The sequence below is a fragment of the Macaca thibetana genome, chromosome X (genome assembly GCF_024542745.1).
Source record: "Macaca thibetana thibetana isolate TM-01 chromosome X, ASM2454274v1, whole genome shotgun sequence".
In the NCBI taxonomy this organism is placed as follows: domain Eukaryota; kingdom Metazoa; phylum Chordata; class Mammalia; order Primates; family Cercopithecidae; genus Macaca; species Macaca thibetana.
In genome coordinates this window covers 105326132-105349956 of record NC_065598.1, presented here as the reverse complement: position 1 = coordinate 105349956, position 23825 = coordinate 105326132, and the positions used below count along the sequence as shown (strand labels likewise).

Below are 23825 nucleotides of genomic sequence, written 5' to 3'. Positions count from 1 at the left end.
CACTTAATCTGATGACGCATTTTATTTTCTACAGGAAGGTACTGGGTTTTGAAACTCCCCCCTTTGTTTTTCCATTTGTAGGAAAAGTCATAATAAATGGTGAGGTCATTCTGCCCTGCCACTATAGGGGTTTTCTTCTAACATAGGCCCCAGTGAGCTCTGGGTCATCTCATTGCCACAAGAGTACAACTGGCAACTTTAGTCTATGATGAGGAGTCAGGAGTTTAAGATCTACCTGGGAAAAATTATGTTGCATTTAGGTACAGCACAGCATGAGTTTGTTCATAATCCTGGGATTAATACAAAAAGTCAATGGAAAGAGAAAGGCTAGCAATCTCAGATGAATGTTGCTGATAGGGTCGATACATTAGTATTTTTTTTTTTTTCAATTTTAGAGGTTTTCTCATCTTGAACACTGTAGCAGATAAAGGCTCTATTAAAGTTCACTATCAGATGACTTTGTCAGGGAACTGATCTGATCTGGATTATCTGAAAATCTGATTTTGATATTTTTATTACCCCATGGCTATTTCTTTTCTCTTAATTTACAAATGTACTTTGCATCAGTGCTTTCCTTTGTATCTGTATTTAGTCTTTCTTTCAGTCTTAGGTTAACTTAATTTTTTTTTAAATAGCAACTTCTGCAATGCTGGGAAACAAGGTATAGTATGGGGTATGGATAAGGGAGGTATGATTGAAGCTGAAGGGCCTTTTTTTTTTTTTTTGAGACAGAGTCTCCCTCTGTCGCCCAGGCTGGAGTGTGATCTCCCTCACTGCAAGCTCCGCCTCCTGGGTTCACGCCATTCCCCTGTCTCAGCCTTCTGAGTAGCTGGGACTACAGGTGCCTGTCATCACGCCTGGCTAATTTTTTTTTTTTTTTTTTTGTATTTTTAATAGAGGCGGGGTTTCTTCGTGTTAGCCAGGATGGTCTCGATCTCCTGACCTCGTGATCCTCCCACCTCGGCCTCCCAAAGTGCTGGGATTACAGGCATGAGCCACCACACCTGGCTGAAGCTGCAGGGTCTTTTAAGGTTAATGTGTTCTGTTCAATTAAGCTGTCTTTCCTCCCTCTTTTTTTCCCAATAGAATGTTAAAATAGTCTCCTGCAAAAAAACCTCCCCAATTTCAAATACCAAACAAAAGAAATGACCTCTCTCTCTACCCAGAATCAAACCCAGGGTGAACTTCTCCCAAGAGAAGACATTTATAGCAAATACCTTGAGAGTGAATCACAGATTTTAAGAAATTCATTTTTAGCTATTATATGTATCTAATACAGACTGTCTCTATACAGGCAGCTCCCAGAATCTGTGGCTCACCTCAGCTCTTTCTTTCCTTTCTTCCTCCTTTCTTCCTTTCTTCTTCCTCCTCCTCTCCCCTCCTCTCTTCTCCCCTCCCCTCCCCTCCTCTCTCCTCTTCCTCCTCCTCCTCCTCCTCCTTCTTCTTCCTTCTTCCTTCTTCTTCTTCTCTCTCTCTCTCTCTTTTGGCCAGGGTCTCACAGTGTTGCCCAGGCTGCTGTCTTCTTCTTCTTTTCTTCTTCTTCTCCTCCTCCTTCTCCTTCTCCTTTTCCTTCTTCTTCTTCTCTCTTTTCTCTCTCTCTCTCTTTTGGCCAGGGTCTCACAGTGTTGCCCAGGCTGCTGGAGTGCAGTGATGTGGTCATAGGTCATTGTAACCTGGAACTCCAGGGCTCAAGGGATCTTCCTGCCTCAGCCTCCCAGAGTACCTGGGACTCCAGGTGCATGCTGCCACACCCAATTAATTGTTTTTTTTTTTTTTTTTTTTTTTAGAGATGACATATCACTATGTTGCCCAGGATGATTTTGAACTCCTGGACTCAAGTGATCCTCCCGCCCCAGCTTCCCAAGTAGCTGGGACTTCAAGCATGGGCCATCACACCTGGTCTTAACCTCAACTTTTTACAAGCTTGTTTCAATGGTATCTATGAAATAGTTCAACAAATCTAATTTTGTTGCCAAAAGGCAATAATTTAGGTATGATGATCTAGAACAGCTTAGGAATTGGTCCTCCCTAAGACTATACTCTCTTTATTGAGCCATGGTGCAAATAGGCTCTATGTGAAGGTTTCCGAATTCTCTGTAGCTGTACATCACTGTACATAGACTAAATACATTCCTGAAAGGCTATTTGTAAAGCAAATTTTCCTTCAGTAAGGCTCATTTTTCTACTGATTGTCTCTTTATTCTTATTTATATTACAAAAGAAGTGCCTAGTCACTTCACCTCTTTTGCTCAAATAGAAGTATATAAAGAAGTCTCTGATCCCTTTCTGTAGAGATAACAACTGTTCATTATCTAGTATAGACCTTTCCAGATGTTTGCTGCACACACGTACTGTGACATATACTTATTTTTTTTTCAAAATGAGAATGAATTATGTGTACGAACTGCATATTGCTCTTATTCGCTTAATAATATATCACAAACATCATTTCATGTCATTATGTTTGCATATAGATATTTAAATAATTGTGCCTCATTCTTTTTTTTTTTTTTTTTTAACCTAACGCAGTATTCTATAGTATGGATATACCATAAGGTATTAACCATATTCCTATTAATGAACACTTGAGATTTTTGATTAATTTTTCACTATTAAAATAATACTCTGGTTACTATTCCTGTGCATATATCTTTGTGTATTTGTTCAAGTTTCTCTGTATAATAGAGCCCTGTACATGAAAATGTCAAAGAGTATATGCATTTTAAATTTTAAAAGATACTGCCACATTGTCTTTTAAAAAGGCCAGGCTGGGTGCAGTGGTTCACGCCTGTCATCTCAGCACTTTGGGAGGCGGAGGCAGGTGGATCACCTGAGTTCCGAGTTCGACAGCAGCCTGGCCAACGTGGTGAAACCCCATCTCTACTAAAAATACAAAAGTTAGCTGGGTGTGGTGGCGGGCACCTATTGTAATTCCAGCTACTCAGGAGGCTGAGGCATGAGAATCTCTTGAACCCGGGAGGCAGAGGTTGCAGTGAGCTGAGGTCGTGCCGCTGCACTCCAGCCTGGGCGAGAGTGCAAGACTCTGTCTCAAAAATAAATAAAATAAGCCGGGCGCGGTGGCTCAAGCCTGTAATCCCAGCACTTTGGGAGGCCGAGACGGGCGGATCACGAGGTCAGGAAATCGAGACCATCCTGGGTAACACAGTGAAACCCCGTCTCTACTAAAAATACAAAAACTTAGCCGGGCGAGGTGGCAGGCGCCTGTAGTCCCAGCTACTCGGGAAGCTGAGGCAGGAGAATGGCGTGAACCCGGGAGGCGGAGCTTGCAGTGAGCTGAGATCCGGCCACTGCACTCCAGCCTGGGTGACAGAGCGAGACTCCGTCTCAAAAAAAAAAAAAAAATAAAAATAAATAAATAAATAAATAAAATAAAATAAAGGGACCAAAACTATTTACACTCCTACTTAGAATATATGAGTGCAGGCCGGGCGTGGTGGCTCACGCCTGTAATCCCAGCACTTTGGGAGGCCCAGGCAGGCGGATCACGAGGTTGGGAGATTGAGACCATCCTGGCTGACATTGTGAAACCCTGTCTCTACTAAAAATACAAAAAATTAGCCGGGCGTGGTGGTGGGCACCTGTAGTCCCAGCTACTGGGCAGGCTGAGGCAGGAGAATGGCGTGAACCTGGGAGGCGGAGCTTACAGTGAGCCGAGATGGCGCCACTGCACTTCAGCCTGGGTGACAGGGTGAGACTCCATCTTGAAAAAAAAAAAAAAAGAATATATGAGTGCAAGTTTCTTCATATTCTTGCCAAAATTGAATATTATCAATCTAAAAATCTTACCAACTTGAAGGGGAAAATAAAATATATTTAATAACCTTTTATATCTATTTCTAAAAGTAATAATTATTCATTCAAACATATTGTTAAAAAATGTTTTATTTGAATAACAGTAACTTGGCTTGTACCATGTGCCATGTAGGATCCAAGTGAAGCAGACAGTTTTATTACAGAATTTTGGTTTGAAGAGGGATGCTTTGAATAAATATCCAAAGGTTTAATCAGTCCAATAGTCCCAGTGGGACTATTCACTCGGTCTGAGTGAAATAGTCCCATAATTATTTAAGTATAATGATGGGGTTTGTCTATTTCATAGAAGGCATTAGCAATAGGAATATTTGTAGGATTGGCTGGGTGCGGTGGCTCACGCCTGTAATCCCAGCACTTTGGGAGGCCGAGGTGGGCGGATCACAAGGTCAGGAGATCGAGACCACGGTGAAACCTCGTCTCCACTAAAAATACAAAAAAAATTAGCCGGGCGCGGTGGCGGGCGCCTGTAGTCCCAGCTACTCAGGAGGCTGAGGCAGGAGAATGGCATGATCCCGGGGGGCGGAGCTTGCAGTGAGCTGAGATCGTGCCACTGCACTCCAGCCTGGGGAACAGAGGGAGACTCCCTCTCAAAAAAAAAAAAAAAAAAAAAAAAAAATATATATATATATATATATATATTTGTAGGATTGATGGGAATGGAGATTAACTTGGAGGTCAGATAGTGATTTAGTGAATGAAGTGGCTGTAGACCACTTCTCAAGGAATTTGTCCTTAGCTGTAAAGAAAGTCACTGAATAAATAGGAGAATCTGGAGAAAGATTTTTCTGGTTCTAGCTTCCTTTTTCTCATCTGTGAAATGAAGAGGTTGAACTTGGTGATTAATAGCCATCATTTTATACACCCTTGCCATAAATCAGGAATTTTATAGGCATGATTTCATTCCCTCAGAAGAGTCTTATGAATGAGGTACCATTATTATCCCCAATTTACAGAAGAGGCTGAGGCTCAGGAAAATGTTATATAACTTGGTCTAGAGTGGTTGGCTTAAGTCCAAACCCATATGGTTTCCATCCTGCTACTCTGCATCTAAGTAGCTTCCCAGCACTAACAGTGGAAGATTTTGAGTAAGGGACACATTAAAATTTTGTTATTTTACTGGTCTTTTTAAAAATAGGACATATTGGAAGCTTTTTGTATCTTAAAGGGAAAGGATAACAAAGAGACATTTAAGGCAAGTTATGATATCGATGACCTATCTTTTTTCATAATATTACTGGGCTAGAATCACTACAGAGAGTGGGCAAAAATATACGAAAAGCAACGTTCTTACAGATTCAACGACAACCACAGCAGATTTTTCGCATACTTATGGCCTTATGGATAATAAAAATATTTTGTTATTTTTGATCCTTTATAGGAAGGTTGCACAAACAATTTCAAGGATAACTGTGGAGGATTTTATTTAGGGGGGGTTGGAGTTATCTTTAAAAAGGACAAATAAGGAGTTTCATGAGAGAAACTGAAATTAAGTTCCATTAAAATCCTGCTGTGATTTTGACGTGGACCACAATGTCCTGATGGATTAATTTCCAAAGACTTGACTCCATACAATACTGTGTCTTCCTATCTGGGTGCATTAGATGTCTGTTTGTTTTGGTGTTTCCATTAATTTAAAAACCTGAAAAATGTGCCAGAATGAAAAGAAATAGTTATTTTGAAAAAACAAATCGTTTCTCAAAAATAACATTTAGATGTAGCTACTATGCCTTTGATCATTTTTTAAAGGAGTGGCTTAGGTTATTATTTATGTTCACAGTGAGATCATCTTCTGCCTAGGTTTCTGATTTCACTGGTTGTTTAACACAAGCCACTAAAGACAATATTTGGCCTGGTTGTTGGGTCTGCCAAAAATAAGGTTTGTTAATGACAAAATCTAACACAACTTGTCAATGCAAATATTATTATGAAGTCCTGCTGCTTGTATTTGGACCGCAAGAGAAAATTATTATTATTCTACAAACCCGTGAAGTTTAACACGCAAAGGCTTGTTACACAGTCAATGAAGAACAGTTGTTTTTTGCCCTTCCATAAATAACTAATGCCAAGAGCAGCCTGGCTATCTGTTTCAGCTTCTTGTTACAGAATAATAAAACAGGCAAGGCCTAAATATCAGTGCCTCTTAACAGAGCTGTCCTTTAAATTCTGTTTAGCTTCTAACAGACTAATTCTCATGCTTTTAGTACTTACTACATTGTATTTTGAATCTGTCAATTGCATTGTACATTTCCCTAACTCTTCCATTTCCATACGTTTATCTACTCCATTTCCAATTGGTTTGGTAGTTCTGGGTAGGACTCATTACAGAGGCAGCTTGATGTAGCGGCAAGCACCCTGGTCTAGGAGTCATAAGCAGTGTAGTAGGAAATTCAGGCTCTGTTACTAGTTAGTTGTGTGACTGGACAAGACACTTAACCTGCATCTATTTCTTCATCTGTGAAATAGGGATAATAATACCCTATCTTCCTAATAAACAGCGTTGCAAATGTTCTCTTTAAAATGTCAGACAGCTGCTTGGGAAATATTTTGCTCCTGGGCAGTAATTTCTGGAAGGTTTCTGATGACAAGAAATTAAGCAAGGTTTGTTTTGACTCTGAAAAAGGAAAGCTGGAAATAGCGTGGTTATACTTGGTTTCCTTTTTGGAGATATAGTTCTTCTTTCCTCTTCAACTTGGGTGTAGTTAAATGGGGAAGAAGGTGAGATGTGGTAGGTGATGAAGACAGCCAGAACTGTACACACTAACGAATAGTTTAAGTAATAAGAAATCTTGAAAATCCAAGTAGCTTCTTGGTCTGATAAACATACTTATATGTATATCATACACACATTCGTATACCGAAAAACGGATAGTTTCAGGCTATAGTGATTTCTTTCCTTTATGTCTTGTAGAGCTGGAGGAACTTCAGTAAGCTGAAGACTGTTCAGAGGAAATTACCTAATTGAAAATGTCTGGGCTAAGAGACTGACAATAAAGGAAACTGGCAAAAGTACTCTTTAATTACAAGTTCTTTTTCATCTTCATCCAACACATTGATTTATGTGCTACACTGGGTTTGTATTATGTCTATATTTTAATTCCACAAGTAGACACTAACTTTGTTGAGAGCAGCGATATTCATTTCTTCAATTTCATTTGTGTTAAGCCAACTGTAGGTGATAGTGCTCTGTACATCATAGTTACCTGAAAAATGATTGCTGATTTCTGGTATTGAAACAAGATTTCATAAAATAAACAATGCAATTAAACTAGTTGTTTGAAGTACTGAACTTGGTAGGTCAATCTTCAAAAAGGAAGCTACACGACTGTCTTAGCAATATTTATAGGTATATTTTATGTAAGTAGGTAGGTTTCTTGGAAATTGAAATGGTAATATGGCTTTAGAGTAGTAACACACAAAAACTGTAGCTCTGTGCTCTCAGCTAACCACTTTTAGTATCACCTGGACTGCTTATTAAAAATTCAAATTTCTTATCCCTACCCAGATCAGAATAAAAATACCGGGGGGTTGTAGCTCCAGGTACCTACATTTTAACAAGCACCCCAGATAATTGTGATGCACACTGAAGTTTAAGAACTACTCTAGCCTGTAATCTCAGGTGGTAAGGCATTTTATATATACATATATATACACACACACACATATATACACACATATACACACACACAAGCAGAAATGGTAATCTATGGGAAAATGGAAATCAGCAGGTGAAGTGAAATGTCGATTGCCATCAGGAACAGGAAACTAGTTCACCATTACACATCAGGGAACTGGAAGAATTCTTGAGATTTAATTTTTTGGGTGATATATTCTTGGCAGTTTATCAGGGCTCATTTGCAATTATGGTCTTTCCCTTTTGAAGCCCTCAGATAGTTCGCTGGAATTTTAATTTTAATGGCAATTTCTTGCATCTATTGTAACAGCATTCGTATGACCAGCTTATAAGCAATGATCAGGGCTAGTAAGATGTCACAGAGCTGCGGTGACTTTTCCTTATCAGTTGGGGGTTGTTTTGCCATGAAACCATCGTGGAAATGGAAAGACAACGTGAAAATCCTGCGTCCTTGTGATATTTCATCAGTGGAAGTCAGCGGGGATCTTAACGCAGTGAGAGGCAAGATAAATGGATGAGAGGCATCAGCTCAGGCTTACAAGAGCAAGATGTTTTTAGTCAGAGTGTTTAAGATAGCTCTCTAAACTTGGAGCAGTGAAATACAAAAACGAGTGTCTTTTGAGGGCAGCTGGAAGATGACCCGAGGGGAACTTTTATCCTGGGGTGGAGTCCTGCGAAGCAAGCCGCAGGTGAGGGCGTGGGCCAGTCCTGCGCCTCACTGCTATTAGGCGCAAGGACATTCGGAAACACACTCAACGACACCAGCAGCGAGCCTGACAGAAGCGGCTCGCCAGCGGGAGCAACAACTTGAGGCGAGCCGTTAGCCGCCTCGCCTTCCCCGCAGCACCCCTCCCTCTCCCCGGGAAGCCCGTTCGGCTCCGCCTTTTCGGCTGACGTCCCGGGCGAGCGGGGGCGGGCGCGTGGGTGGGCCGAGCCGTCTGCAGCCAGCGATTCGGCTGGCTCTGCCACACCACCGCGCGCCCCCGCTCCGCCCGCCCCTCCGGGCGCGTCTTTTCCGGGATCGCGCTGAGCCCCGCCTCCGCCGGCTGTCCGGGTGCGCGCGCGCCGCTGCGGCTTTTTCTCTGGCCTCCACGGCGCGCTCCTCCTCGTCCCAGCGCTAGCGGGCACGCGGTTCCTTTTTGCGAGCTTCCCGAGTGCCAGGCGCCAGCCGGCTGCGAAGACGCGGTGGGCCGCCCCTCCGGTGAGTATCCCTGGCTGGGGAGGCTGCGGCCCCGGCACCCTTGCCCTGTCGGTACCAGGGCCCCATCTCCAGGGTGGGGACTGGCGTACCTCACCTGAGCCGGGAGGAGGTTGGGTGGGCATTCCAGCTGCTGGAATCGGCTCGCTTTTTTTCTTGAGCTAGGGCTATCTATCCGCTCGCCTCCGCTGGGGCCGGGAAGATTCCCTAGGTTACAGTAACCTCCTGTGATGGAGTCTGGGGTCCTCGGAACCCCAGCCTGCCTCTTCCTGCCGCTCACCGCATCCCGAGGGCTAGAAGTCATCTTCCTGATCGGGGTAGTAGGTTTTGCCACGGCCCTTTCCAGAGGAGACCATGAAGTGCTTGCTAGACCTCCAAACGACCTTTAGGATGCCCCTAAACCTCAACTCCATTTTGTCCCCTCCCAGTCGCTCTGTTAAAGAGGGCCAGGGAGTCTCTCTAGCCCTAGGCATCCGCCCTCTCGAATTTGAGGGATGCCCTCGCTTCCGATATCTTCCTTGCTTCCAATATCTTCCTAGCTTCCGTAGGATTAGGTATGTTAGAAAACAGCTGGATCCTGGCGACGCGTGCTTTCCTTCCTTCCCCCACCCCCGTTCTTTCTTGTCTACATCCCTGCCTTCAGTGGGTGCTATATATTTAGTATGAGCTTTATTCACTTCCTCTTCCTCTCGTTTGAGTGCCCGAAAGAACTGTGGCTGATGTCTATAGACATAGAAAAATCTAGGAGAATATGATTCATTGTCTAACCCCATCAAGGGGTTACATATTTTAAATAAGACGTCATTTCTCCTCTTCACTCCAGCATCTCCTCCTTCAAAGGCATTTTTCACCCTCTTGAAATTAATTTGCTCTATTAGCTCTTTTCACCTAAAAAAAAGGTCAACCGTCGCCCTGAGAAACAACAGTGAGATGCAAAATAAGGGTAAAATGGCATTGAAATGAATCCCTTTGAAAAAGTAAGCGGTTTGCTTTATTAGTTAATGGTCTCATCAGCGCTTCAGTTTCCTCTTCTGCAAAAATCAGTCTGTTGAACTAGAGCATAACTAAGGTTCCTTCTAGTGTTTTGATTCTAGGACCTCTAAATTCATGCAGGCTGCGTAATGCAAATTTAACCTGATTAAAGCCTTACTTCTCATAGTTGCTTGTCACTTTAGTTTTTCTTTTATTTTGTCTCTAACAAGAAAGACTTTTAAATGTTCTTGATACATAAGACAGCAGGTGAAGATTCAATGATGGTACTGCCATTGAGCATATCAATCAAGATTTTAATAATGTAAGGCCTCTTCCTTAAATTGTAAAATAGCTCATCTTTTGATTGAAACTGCTAAAGTGTAAGACATGTAAGATTCCTGTTAGAATTAACACTCTGCCATTTAGGTGGGGGAATGAAACATTAAACTGTCAGTATACTTGTACCTTAGAATAAAGTACCTTATTGTCCTGATATAAGAAATAATTTGACAACTAAAAATCCATGGAAGGTGTAATACAGCAATTGAAAGCTTGAGTAAATTCAGTTTTGTGGGTTTTTTTTTTTTTTGGAAAACCCCCTATTTAAAAACACAAGTGATTTAGATTAAGATATTTCTTTCAGTATTTTTGGTAGGGGTGAGATGGGTGAAGAAACAAGAGTCTTGTTCAATTCAAAGACAAGAGAAATGAATTGGAACTCTGAAGAGGCTCAGGTTCTAGACCCAGCTCTAGTTAGATATATAACCTTGAACAAGTCACTTCACCTCTCTTAGTGTTTGCGTCTGTAAAATAAGTGTCTTTATGGCTGTTGAAATGATCCACAAGTCCCCCAATTTGAATGATATATTCTTAAAATGAATATATATGACAAATATATATGTATACACACACGTATATAATGCCATTTGCATTAAGGCTGTCATAAATCCTGTTATACCCGTTGAGTAGAATGTTTTTCTCAAAGGTTTGTGTATAGTGGTTTCAATTTAGGTATACTTAGTTCTTAATTCATCCTGATTAAATAAATTATTATATGTGAAAATCTGTAAACTCAGAAGCATTTTACAAATGTTGGGTATTACGTTAATTTCTGCTTACAAGTGAAATGTGTGTTATACAGCACTATTTTTTAAACGTCCATGGCTTTTAGAAATTTGTAAGGGAATGGCTAGGTGCGGTGGCTCACGCCTGTAATCCCAGCGCTTTGGGAGGCCGAGGCAGGTGGATCACGAGGTCAGGAGATCGAGACCATCCTGGCTAACACTGAAACCCCGTCTCTACTAAAAATACAAACAATTAGCTGGGCGTGGTGGTGGGTGCCTGTAGTCCCAGCTACTTGGGAAGCTGAGGCAGGAGAATGGCGTGAACCCAGGAGGCCGAGCTTGCAGTGACCCGAGATCGCGCCACTGCACTCATATACTGCCTTATAACTGTAATTGGCTAGGAACTTTAAAAGAATATGTGGGCATCTCATTCATTTATTAATTCATTCAACTGTCTTCTTCCTTCATCTGTCACTTATGTCAGGCCCTCAGTACATGATGGTTAAGAAGACAAACCCTATTCTATGAGTTTATACTTTGGGCTGATGGAGATGGTTATGAGGCATGTGGAGAGACAGATGTACATGCAGTTTATTTTTATTAAAAAGAACAACAGTCAAATCAAGGACAAACAAAATTCTGGAGAAGTTAAGGCTCCATAGGGAAGGAAGATAAGATTCTATTGTAGCCTGTAGACTCTTTGACATTACCTTTTTCTCCATCCTTTCACTTTCAATTGCTGAGCCTTTAGCAAAAGTAAAAGCTTTGTTTTTCCACTTCTACCATTGGCTGGTCTTATATACTCTTTCCCTTTTAACTTTTTATTTTGAGATACTTGTAGATTCACATACAGTTGTAAGAAATAATACGCTTTATCTAATTTCCCCCAATAGTAATCTCATGCATAAGTATAGTGTAACATCACAACTACAAAATGGAAATAGATACAATCCATCAACCTTACTTAGATTTCGTCAGCTTTAATGCAGTCATTTGCATGTGTGTATTTAATTCTACATAATGTTATCACGTGTATATTCATATAAGCACCACCACAGTCAAGATACAGAACAATTGCATCACCACAAGGATCCTTTTTGTTGTCTTTTTATAGATGTAGCCATCTCCCTTCTTCATCCCTGACTCCTGGCAACCACTGATCTGTTTTTCATGTTCATAATTTTGTCATTTCAAAAATGCTTATATAAATGAAATCACATAGTATATAACCTTTGGAGACTGGCTTTACTTCACTCAGCATAATTCCTTGGAGATTAGTTCAAGGAATGTACCCTTTATCAATGGCTTGTTCCTTTCCATTGCCGAGTGGTATTCCATAATATGGATTTACTGCCGTTTGTTTACCAGTCACCTGTTGAAGGGCATCTGATGTTACCAGGGTTTTTGTTTGTTTTACTTATTTATTTATTTATTTATTTATTGCCTGTTTTGAATAAAGCTCATATGAACAGTTGTCTACAGGATTTTGTATGAACATAAATTTCTGTTTCTGAAATGCCCAAGAGTGTACTTCTTGGGTGGTATAGCACTTGCATGTTTAATTTTCTAAGGAACTGCCAAACCATTTTCCAGAGTGGCTGTACCATTTTACATTCCCACCAGGAATGTGTGAATGCTCCTCATCCTTGACAGCATTTGGTGGTGTTACTATTTTTTATTTTAGCCATTTTTATAGGTGTGTAGTAATATATCCTCCTAGTTTTAATTTGCACTTTTCTGATGGCTAATGATGTTGATCATCTTTCCATGTGTTTATTTGCCATCTCTGTATCTTCAGTGAAATGTCGGTTCATGTCTTTTGTCCATTTTCTATTTGGATTTTTTTTTAACCTGGTGAGTTTTAAGAGTTTTTTATTCTTTTTTTTTTTTTTTTTGAGACGGAGTCTTCCTCTGTTGCCCAGGCTGGAGTGCAGTGGCGCGATCTCGGCTAACTGCAAGCTCCACCTCCCGAGTTCTTGCCATTCTCCTGCCTCAGCCTCCCGAGTAACTGGTACTACAGACACCCGCCACCACGCCTGGCCAATTTTTTTTTTTTTTTTTTTTAGTAGCGACAGGGTTTCACCGTGTTAGCCAGGATAGTCTCGATCTCCTGACCTCGTGATCCACCCGCCTCGGCCTCCCAAAGTGCTAGGATTACAGGCGTGAGCCACTGCGCCTGGCCTTTTTATTCTTAATACTAATCATTTGTCAGGTAGTGGTTTGAAAATATGTTCTCCCAGTCCGTAGCTTGTCTTTCCAACCTCTTCACAGGGAATTTCACAGAGCAAAAGGCTTTAATTTGGATGAGGTCCAGTTTTAATTTTTCCTCTATGGACTGTGCTTTTGGTGTCAAGAAATCTTATGAACTTTTGTTGTTTAATTTTATTCCTTTCTGTTCTGTATAACATCCATTATTTCTGCAAGCTACTTGAGTATTTTCTCTTTCAACAATTTTAGAGCTCAAATATATTCTGTGAACAAGTGGCCTTAATGGCTTAGAATGTCAATACATATTCACACATGCTCTCACTATATTAAAATGGCTGCCTTAAAAATATAATGTCTACCTCACCAGGCTGTCAAATGAAACATTAAAATTTGTATTTTAAAATTAAATAGATGCATGATATGCTAAAGAAGTTTTTGGTCTCACTTTCTAAATTAAAAATATTTTGGCAAAGCTGTATCATTTTCCATCAAGGATTTTGGTAAGTAATCCAAAAAACAAATTTGTGTTCTTATTTAAATGCAAAGTCTACTTCTGCATTTTCAGTAGTGAAGTTATGATTCATGACCATGTATTTAGCACTCTTTTCTACTCACTGTTGATTATGAGAATAATGAATAAAAGATCATTGTATTTGACTGTCTAGACTGCATTTTTCCTTTTATAGCAGCTACATAACACTCATTGTAACTGTTTTTTGAAATAAGTATTAGGTTCAAGGTGATTACAGTTTTATATTTTGAAAAATGTATGTGCTCATATGAGAAGGACTTATAGGAAAAGGTTAGTGATTAATTTTGAGAATATTCATTTCTGTAAGGCAGTACTGAAATCATTATTTGTCCCTTCAGTGTTACTATATTTACTCAAATACGTGTGCAATGAGGGAAGTAGATTCTTATTTGAAAACGATAAAACATTGGTGTAAGGCAGGGGCTGGCAAAATACTGCCTGTGGACAAATCCTGCCCACCACCCGTTTTTGTAAATAAACTTCTCTTGGAATATAGCCACATCCATTCATTTATGTATTTTCTGGCCGCATTCACAATACAACATCAGAGCTGAAAAATAGACCTTATGGTCTGTGAAGCCAATTTTCTCTCTGGACCTTTATAGAAAAAGTTTGCTGACCCCAGAGATGAGGTAACCTTATAAATTGTTGATTTACACACACACACACACACACACACACACACACACACACACAAAATTTAACAAACTATCCTGACTTTTTATATCTTCTGGTTCCATTTCTAGGTGATACTGTGATTCAGGAGAGTGCCTTCATTTTCTTTACTAAGTCTCCAAAGCACTGTGTTCTAGGAGCAGCAATAAGGAATGCACAGAGAATTGAGACGGTTGATTTGTTGTTAAGTGTGGGTTATTTAAATGTGAATGTAAATTTACATGTGTGGCAACCAGTAAGCTGCAGATAGACTAATATGCAGTCTATGATGTCTTTTGGAGACCCTGTTGTGAGCCATAGCGGTAATGAGAGAGCCAGGCATAGTCATGTTTTTGCTCCTGAAACTGCTATGTGATCCTTAACTACATAGTAGTAAGAGCCTATCAAACTGAACTTAGACTGTTGGTTTATTATTTTGTTTGTACAACTTCCTTTCTTATAACTAAGCAGTTGACACTTTAGTTCTTTTAAGTGTTCTAAGTGTGATGCTGAAAATGGAAGTTGAGTAAAGACAGGTGGCTGTGTATTTAGAAAGTAATACATCTCCATCTCTCATCATACATAAAAATAACTTAAGGACATATTTTAAAAATCTAAGTATATATTAAAAAAAAATCTTCTGGAAAGCGTGAGACATCATAACCCAGTTAAAAAGACAAGTGATGGCCGGGCCCTGTGGCTCACGCCTTTGGGAGGCCAAGGTGGGAAGATTGCTTGAGCCCAGAAGTCTGGGCAACATAGTGAGACCCTGTCTTTACAGAAAAAAAAAAAAAAAAAAAAGGCCAGGCATAGTGGCATGTGCCTGTAGTCTTTGCTACTCCAGAGGCTGAAGTGGGAGGATCCCTTGAGCCTGGGAGGTCAAGGCTGCAGAGAGCTATGATTGCACCACTGCACTCTGGCTTGGGTGATAGAGTGAGACCCTGTCTCAAAAATAAATAAATAAATAAATAAAAATGAAAAAGCTTCTACATATGCAGTAGAAGCTTTAATTGACCTCCACTGACTCACCACATTGAATAATTTTTATTTCCTTTGTAAAATACAGTATACACTGAATACTTGGTATTAGTTGGTGGATCTCCAGTACTCCAGTGTGCTTGTGTACCTAGCAGTACAGTAAATTTTTTTTGTTACTAAACCTGTATATGTTGGTTGTATTTGTTTGTTTGTTTGTTTTTGAGATGGAGTTTCGCTCTTGTTGCCCAGGCTGGAGTGCAATGGTGCAATCTCAGCTCACTGCAACCTCCGCCTCCCAGGTTCAAGCAATTCTCCTGCCTTAGCCTCCCGAGTAGCTGGGATTATAGGTGCCCACCACTATGCCTGGCTAATTTTTTTTTTTGTATTTTTAGTAGAGATGGGGTTTTGCCATGTTGGCCAGGCTGGTCTTGAACTCCTGACCTCAGGTGATCCACCTGCCTCGGCCTCCCAAAATGCTGGGATTACAGGCGTGAGCCACCGCGCCCGGCCATCTAAAAGGGTTTTATACTCACATTACTTTTCAAATGTAAAATCAATGGGCCTGGAGTTAGAGAAAAAGGTCTTGGCCTCTTGGCCCTATATGGAAAGTTTGAGGCTGGCATGGTTGCTCATGCCTGGAATCCCAACATTTTTGGGGGCCAAAGCAGGAGGATTGCTTGAAGCCAGTTCAAGACCAGCCTGAGCAACATAGCAAGATCCTGTCTCAAAAAAAAAAAAAAAAAAATTAGCTGGGCGTGGTAGCACACACCTGTAGTCCCAGTGACTCAGGAGGCTGAGACAGGAGGATTGATTGAGGCCAGGAGTTCAAGGTCACAGTGAGTCATGATCACATCACTGCATTCCAGCCTGGGAGACAGAGTGAGATCCTGTCTTTAAATAAAAAAACAAAACAAAAACAAACAAACAAAAGACCCAGGTCAGGTACAGTGGGTCACGCCTATAATCCCAGCACTTTGGAAGGCCAAGGCAGGCAGATCTCTCGAGGCCAGGAGTTTGAGACCAGCTTGGGCAACATGGTGAAACCCCATCTCTACAGAAAATTGTTGTTACTATTTTTTGAGACGGTGTCTTGCTCTGTCACCCAGGCTGGAGTGCAGTGGCGTGATCTCGGCTCACTACAACCTCTGCCTCACAGATTCAAGCGATTCTCCTGCCTCAGCCACCCGAGTAGCTGGGATTACAGGTGCTCACCACCACACCTGGCTAATTTTTGTATTTTTAGTAGAGATGAGGTTTTGTCATGTTGGTCAGGCTGGTCTCAAACTCCTGACCTCAAGTGATCTGCCTGCCTCAGCTTCCCAAAGTACTGGGACTACAGGCGTGAGCCACCATGCCTGACCCAAAAAATACAAAAAATTAGTTGGGCATGGTGGCGTGTACCTATGGTTCCAACTACTGGGGAAGCTGAGGTGGGAGGATTGCTTAAGTCCAGTAGGTGGAGGTTGTAGGGAACCGTGATCACTCACGTCACTGCATTCCACCCTAGGTGACAGAGGAGACCTTGTCTCAAAAAAACAAAAACAAAAATTAGCCAGGCATAGTGATGCACACCTGTAGTCCCAGCTGCTTGGGAGGCTGAGGCAGGAGGATAGCTTGTGCCCGGGAGGCAGAGGTTGCAGCGAGCCAAGGTCACGCCACTGCATTCCAGTCTGGGCAACAGAGCAAAACCCTGTCTCAGAAACAAACAAACAAAACAAACAAAAAAGCCCCCCCAAAATAAATCAAAACCATACACACAAAATGTTTGGCGAATGAGTGTATATATATACACCACTGATGAAAGGAAGGTGAAATATTTGCCATACATATTTTTTATGATCGTTTACCTGAAATTAACCCTTTAAATTATGTAACCAATTGTTCCAAATCACATTAGATAAAAAGGGTTTCTACTGCATAATATCCATAATAGAGAAAGAGCTCCTACAGATCAATAAGAGAAAGGTACCCACTACAAAAAGCAAAAAGTGGCAGAAGATTATACGTGGGCATTTCCTAGGAAAATAAGTACTGGTGAATAAAAAAGAAAAGATGTTCAAATTCACTCTGGTTATTAGGGAAATGTAAACCATTTTTCACCAGACAAATTGGCAAGAACTTAATATAATATCCACTTTTAACAAATAGGCATTCACATACACTGTTAATGAGAGTTCACATGTATAACTCTTTGCTGAAGAATACCAAAATCATCTCATTTTTAAATGTGCATACATTTTGACCCAATAGTTTTATTAGAAAACAATTCTAGGGAAATATCACATGTGTATAAATCTATGTATAAGGTTTCGATGCAGTGAAACTGTAACTGAAAATTTGGCAGTATCCTAAATAGCCATCAGTACGGGAATAATTCAAATAATGATACATTATACTGTGGAATACCATTGAGCTATTAAATAAAAAAAGGAGAAAAGCCTTTCGGTTAGACCCATATACACTGACATAGGAGTTCCAAAGTATGCTGTTAAGCAGGGGAAGAGAGGGGGAGGGAGTCAAAGAACTGTTGTATACCATAATTCCACTTATCTAAAAATAAACCCTCATCATATGTATGGGTAATACAAAACAATCTGATTGATACACATCAAGAGTAATTATCCCTAGAGGAAAAGGGAATGGTGTTAGAGGAGGGCAGTATAGTTTTACTTTTTCCCTATACAGTTCTATATTATATGTTATAATTTACAATAACTATTTTGATAGTAGGTATGCAGATTACCAATATGAAAGATTTGCACACTGGAGGATGCTTATTATAGGATTCCTTCATTCTACAACAACACTGTACTATAAATGTAATTAAGCCTTGTACTGAACACTCAGGTTTTTTAAAAAAATGACGTTTTCTGCTATCGATGAAGTACTATTGGTATTTTCTAAATTTTTGAAACCAAAAATATAAAAAAGAATAAAAGCAGTAATTTCATACCCAGAGACATCCATTGTCAACTTTTTGGTATATATGCTTGTGCTTATATGTATGGACACTTGCATGCACATGTGCACACATATATCACCTTTCTACAAAAATGGGTTTTTACTGTACATACTGATTTGTAACTTGCTTCTTTAACTCGACACTATATTGTGAGCATCTTGCAGGATCAGTAACTCCAAGTAAGTGAAAAAGACTTTTTTGGGAAAAGACCAACATCGTGCCATGTAAATATAGTGTTTTAGTTAAAATAACTGGTTTCTAGGACAAACCATAATTAAAAAAAAAAAAAAAAGTCATGGTCACCAAAGTAAATAACCAAGGATTTTTAAAGTCTTTAATGTTGAATTAGTTCAGTTCTGTTTTGAATTTAACTATGAACGTGTTATTTATATTGTAGTTACCAATGACGATGTAAAAGTGCAGTGTATTAAAATATCATTAGGAAGCTTTTTTGGGTGGAGTTTGATTTTAACGAAGAATTAAAAACTGAACCTGAATGGTTATTTTTGTTCAAAGAAAAACCAACTGCTGTGGCTAGTTTTTGGTAGAGGTGTGTGTAGTTGTATTCTTTTACAACTTATAAAAGTAAAGAAAATCTAGGTATCTGTAGCAACATTAATCTTTTTCTATGGTATCTCAGTTTGTAGTTTATCAAATTGATTGTTAGGAGAACTGTGTCAGATAATTAAGTTTGATTTGGGCAAGTATGTATGCTACTTTCTCTTGTTATCTAGAAGTATTTGTTAAACAAATTTGCTGAAGACCCATTATAACTTCCTCTGGGTTTATGCTGTAGGATTTAGAGGTGAAAACATCTTACATTTGTTGAAGGCTTTTTGTTACTTATGACTTTCCATGAATTCAACAGTGCCTTTTACAGAAGAAGATTCTACCTGGTAGACAATGGTGTTAATGTGAAAGCCCAACATAGCTATACTCAGGTTTTTGTTATGATGATTGAAACAGTGTCCCTATTCTCCAAAGCCATTTAGGCCTTTTTGGAATTGATTTCACAGTACAGAGGATTTTAGGTGCTAATCAAGTTAGCAGATTTTAAAGGGAATCAGGATAGAGTTTCTCTATTTCTCACTTGATTAATGAGAGGGCATGTGAGATTAAACTTTTAGAGAGGTATTGAAAATGTTAATGGTGGATTCTTGTGGTAGTAGTTATGAGGTTAATGCAGTGAGGAGGTATGGTGAAATACCTGTTTTTTTTTTTTTTTTTTTTTTTGACGGAGTCTTGCTCTGTCACCCAGGCTGGAGTGCAGTGGCGGGATCTCGCCTCACTGCAACCTCTGCCTCCCAGGTTCAAGCGGTCCTCCTGCCTCAGCCTCCCGAGTAGCTGGGACTACAGGCGTGTGCTACCACACCTGGCTAATTTTTGTATTTTTAGTAGAGATGGGGTTTCGCCGTGTTGGCCCAGCTGGTCTCGAACTCCTTATCTCAGGTGATCCACCCACCTCGGTCTCCCAAAGTGCCGGGATTATAGGCATGAGCCACCACACCTGGCCCCTGTTTTTTCTTAGGTATTCTGTTTTATTACCTTTAATGTGGACTGAAAGTGTTTTAATACTATAAATAATGATAGGGGTTTGAAGGACCAACTCTCCTGCGGATACCTGAATGATGCTTTATCAAAGAAAACCTGGAGAAATAGACAGAGCTGCCACTGCTAAGATGGTGAAAATTCACTGTGCTCAGGATATGTTAGTAATTTCTGCTTTTCAAATGAACTGAAAACTGAAAACTTCCCTCAGTCAGGAGACAGGAACTTGGTGAATGAGGATAAGATTCAGTCATGGTTTTGAGAAGAAAAAGAAGAACTAGCACTAATACCGCATGGCATGAATCCAAGTAAAAGATCCTGTGTTCCACATGACCACTGAAGATACTAAGTTGAGAAGCAGCTTCAAAGAATAGTTGAAAAATCACAACTTTACTGAAGGGTAGAACTGGGCAGAAGTAGCTGTAGCAATTGTTAGATGAATATGTTTCAGACAGTAGAAAAGAGAAGAGAAGGCCTAGGATAATGATATTTCTTCACCTGGAACCACGGAAACTTTCCAAATTTGGTCAACAGTCAATAGCATGGTTAGTCTAGGATGGTTTAAAGTCTTTAGTGGAATATTTGGGGTTCAGAAAGTGTCAGGAACTAAGGTAAGACCCATTTCAGAAGGCATCGGGGTCCCTTCTATACCCAGACAATTCCTTATAGGAATAAGTTAGAATTGCTGTGAAGCAAGTTGTTTCCATAACGTGGAAACTACAAAAGGCAGGGCTCAGGCACACAGTATTGGTAAATTATAGCAATCCGTAGATGGGAAGCTATGTAGTTTTTTTATTTACTCAAGTAGAAATGTGAATATTAGCATATTCATTCAAATAGAGTTACATGTTATAAACTTTTAAGCAAAATGACTGACCTAAGTATGTTATACAGCTCAGATTTCCGCCCAGAAAATTTTCGACTATTTTACTAAGATTTTATTTTTTAGTGTCAAGTATTAAGGCCAGGGTTTTTATGTGGAAGCAGTTTTTTAAAAATTTATATACACATTGACTTAATTTTAACATCCTCTTGATCATCAAGAGATTAAGTATTAAAATGTTTGTGGGAAAGTAGCTTTTTTTTGAGGCAGAGTCTCTCTCTGTTGCCTAGGCTGGAGTGCAGTGGCGCGATTTCGGCTCACTGCAATCTCTGCCTCCTGGGTTCAAGTGATTCTCCTGCCTCAGCCTCCTGAGTAGCTGGGATTACAGGCCTGTGCTACTACGCCCAGCTAATTTTTGTATTTTTAGTAGAAGAGTGGTTTCACCATGCTGGCCAGGCTGGTCACAAACTCCTGACCTCAAGTGATCTACCTGCCTTGGCCTTCCAAAGTGCTGGGATTACAAGTCTGTGCCACTGTGCCTGGCCAGGAAAGTAGCTTTTTTGTTTGTTTGTTTGTTTTCTGTGAGACGGAGTTTTGCTCTTGTTGCCCAGGCTGGAGTGCAGTGGCGCAATCTCAGCTCATCACAACCTCTGCCTCCCAGGTGCAAGCAATTCTCTTGCTTCAGCCTCCTGAGTAGCTGGGATTACAGGCATGTGCCGCCACACCCGGCTAATTTTATATTTTTAGTAGAGACAGGGTTTCTCCATGTTGCTCAGGCTGGTCTCGAACTCCCGACCTCAGGTGATCCGTCCACCTCAGCCTCCCAAAGTGCTAGGATTACAGGCATGAGCCACCGCGCCCGGTGGAAAGTAGCTTTTTAAAGGAAACATTCCCCCAAAGAATTTACTTCATTACAGGTGGTATCCCTTAAAGTACAGACTGTTTCAGAAGAGACAGTAGCAGAATGAAAACTTTCATGGTGAATTCCCGACCTTCTTTTTTTTTTTTTTTTTTTTTTGAGACGGAGTCTCGCTCTGCCGCCCAGGCTGGAGTGCAGTGGCCGGATCTCAGCTCACTGCAAGCTCCGCCTCCCGGGTTTACGCCATTCTCCTGCCTCAGCCTCCCGAGTAGCTGGGACTACAGGCGCCCGCCACCTCGCCCGGCTAGTTTTTTGTATTTTTTAGTAGAGACGGGGTTTCACCCTGTTAGCCAGGATGGTCTCGATCTCCCGACCTCGTGATCCGCCCGTCTCGGCCTCCCAAAGTGCTGGGATTACAGGCTTGAGCCACCGCGCCCGGCCCCGACCTTCTTTTTTATTCCTGTTTTGAAATGGAGTTCCCCATCATCACCATTACAGCTCAGCCATATCTTTGCATTTCTTTGTGGACTTGGTTAGAACTGAATGATTGATTTTCAGCGCGAGGAGTACAAAATGGGGGAGTTGACACTTGCACCAGCCCTGACAGCTGTCTTGAATCCTAGCTCAGTAGGGGTCACTCTTAAGCTGCCGTAGGCGTAACAACTTTTACATAGGTGGCACTTCTGGCACTTTGGAGAACATTCTAATGGTGGGATAGTTCCTTAACCCCTGTCTTATCTCTGTGGTACCCTCCATCTATGCCATTGTTGTTTGGTTACATAAAATGTTTCTGTGGAGTGATTGGCCTGTGATTGCAGTGACAATATTTAGTAAAACAGAAGATTTGTTCCTAACACACATTTTACAGAGCTGATCTTTTTATTGAAAAACCCCTAACCCTAAAGACCATGCTTTTTTGTTTGTTTGTTTGTTCGTTAGCCTCATAGGGATAAAGTGCTTCCTTATAATCTTGTTTCCAGTTGTCTTCAACTGAGGAAGTCTATTGACTGTCTTCCTACACCCCCTTTGATTGAAGGATCACCTTGTTTAGGGCCCTGCCAGCTTAAAAGAGGAGGTGGATGCCATACTAGCATATTACCAAAGATGAGGAGGAGTGGCAGTGAACTTAGTCTGTAGCCAGAGTGTACATTGAGTTTTAAAAACCAAGAATCTGAGATCTAGTCTCTACTTAAGAGACATATTTAAACAACAAATTGTAGACTATGGGATTTCTTTTCTTTTTTCTTGAGACCGGGTTTCACTTCTGTCACCCAAGTGCAGTGGTGTGACCTCGGCTCACTGCAACCTCCACCTTCTGGGCCCAAGTGATCCTCCCACATCAGCATCCTAAGTATGGGGACCACAAGTGCGCGCTACCATGCCCAGTTAATTTTTGTATTTTTTGTAGACACAGGGTTTTGCCATGCTGCTCAGGCAGGTCTCCAACTCGTGAGCTCAAGCAGTTTACCTCCCTCAGTCTCCCAAAATGTTGGGATTACAGGAGTGAGCCACTGCACTTGGCTGACTATGGAATTTCTTAAGCTAAGTAGTATATTGAGAAGTCTGCAGTATTTCATTTGATGATCAGTCTCCAGTGAAGATTTGCAAAATTGAGTCAAAACTGAATTTGTCTTTCTTTTTCAAAGTTGGGATTATTGTTATATAACACTTACCTGTTACCTTAATGACTTCAGTGAGATGTAAGCAACACGTTTTGAAGCAGCTGACTTTGGGTGAAACAATTATTTTTCAACCTGGAGTTGATTTCTCCAATTTTGCATCATTCCCAGCAAATTGTAACATTAAGGTCATATCATTTGTCCAGTCTTTTCTAAATGCTGTAATGTTTTGTCATGAAATCATGGGAAAATGTTACTTTTGCATTGTGAGGAGTGAGTAGGAATTTGTTTAGGACAGAAAACCAGATCTTAGAATTGTGGACTTTGCTTATGACGTCTACCTCTTTAGTTAAAATCAAAGTTGCACAGTTACCTGTTTGAGTTGCATAAAACTGTTCTGTGGAATGATCCTCTAAACCATGGTTGTCCAACCTTTTGGCTTCCCTGGACCACGTTTGCAGAATTGTCTTGGGCTACACATAAAATATGCTAACACTAATGATAACTCGTGAGCTAAAAAAAAAAAAAAAAAAAAAAAGGTGTGTACATAATTTTCACAGTATCTACCACCAGAGATAAGCAAAAAAGTCCTCGCATTCAAAGGGTTGGACACGACTGTGAGTATAAACTATTGGCAATTGTGTCGAGTTTGATTTTTGTCCAGGATTGGGGCCATGTCCTGATATCGCCGGACCATTTTTTTTCCCTTGCTCTTACTAGTACTGCCCCATTGCTGCTGAAAGAGCAGGGTGCTGTCTGGGCTTGGCACAAGGCTCTGAACCTCAATGTCATTCCCTTCTAGTTTCAGGTATTAGCAGCCCTGAAAACTATAAGATGGGGCTGTTGAAAGCATTTTGGTATTAATCTTTTCTTGTTCTTTTTTTTTTTTTTTTTTTTTTGAGATGGAGTTTTGTTCTTGTCACCCAGGCTGGTGTGCAATGGC

At 40.7% G+C, this 23825-nt stretch overlaps 1 protein-coding gene across 6 annotated transcripts in view; it reads left to right on the top strand.

The window, feature by feature from the left end:
- The window catches only part of ACSL4 (acyl-CoA synthetase long chain family member 4), a 111501-nt gene that overhangs the window by 19086 nt on the left and 68590 nt on the right, over positions 1-23825 (top strand). Inside the window, exon 1 of one of the 6 annotated variants that reach the window (XM_050777621.1) lies at positions 8407-8666. The exons of 3 other annotated variants lie outside the window; for them this stretch is intronic. The gene's annotated coding sequence lies outside the window, so the exon portion shown is untranslated. Of the gene's footprint in view, positions 1-8406; positions 8667-23825 lie in introns of those variants that run through there. 2 more of the 6 variants (XM_050777623.1, XM_050777618.1) reach the window with 2 other exon arrangements.